This window comes from Anneissia japonica, unplaced genomic scaffold (genome assembly GCF_011630105.1).
Source record: "Anneissia japonica isolate Jap-2015-1 unplaced genomic scaffold, ASM1163010v1 scaffold287982_len162305_cov178, whole genome shotgun sequence".
Taxonomy (NCBI): Eukaryota; Metazoa; Echinodermata; class Crinoidea; order Comatulida; family Comatulidae; genus Anneissia; species Anneissia japonica.
Genome location: NW_022721545.1, coordinates 42,316 through 42,557, shown reverse-complemented (window position 1 = coordinate 42,557; position 242 = coordinate 42,316).

Sequence of the window (242 nt, the reverse complement as noted above, 5' to 3'; positions counted from 1 at the left end):
AACAGGTTAAGGAAGTACCGGTAGCCGACGACGGAGTCGTTGTCTTCGTCGAGGACCGCGTGCGGTACGAAGCGGCCGTTCTTGCTGTTTCTAACTCCGTTTATGCAGTAACCGTCCATCTTGGCCGGCCAGTCATCTCGATAGGATTGAATGCTGCTCATCTGCGCGTTATTGTTCTTGTGGTTCTGATAGTACAGCTTGAGGAAAGACCTAACGCGTTTGCTATCTTGATAGACGTCTGC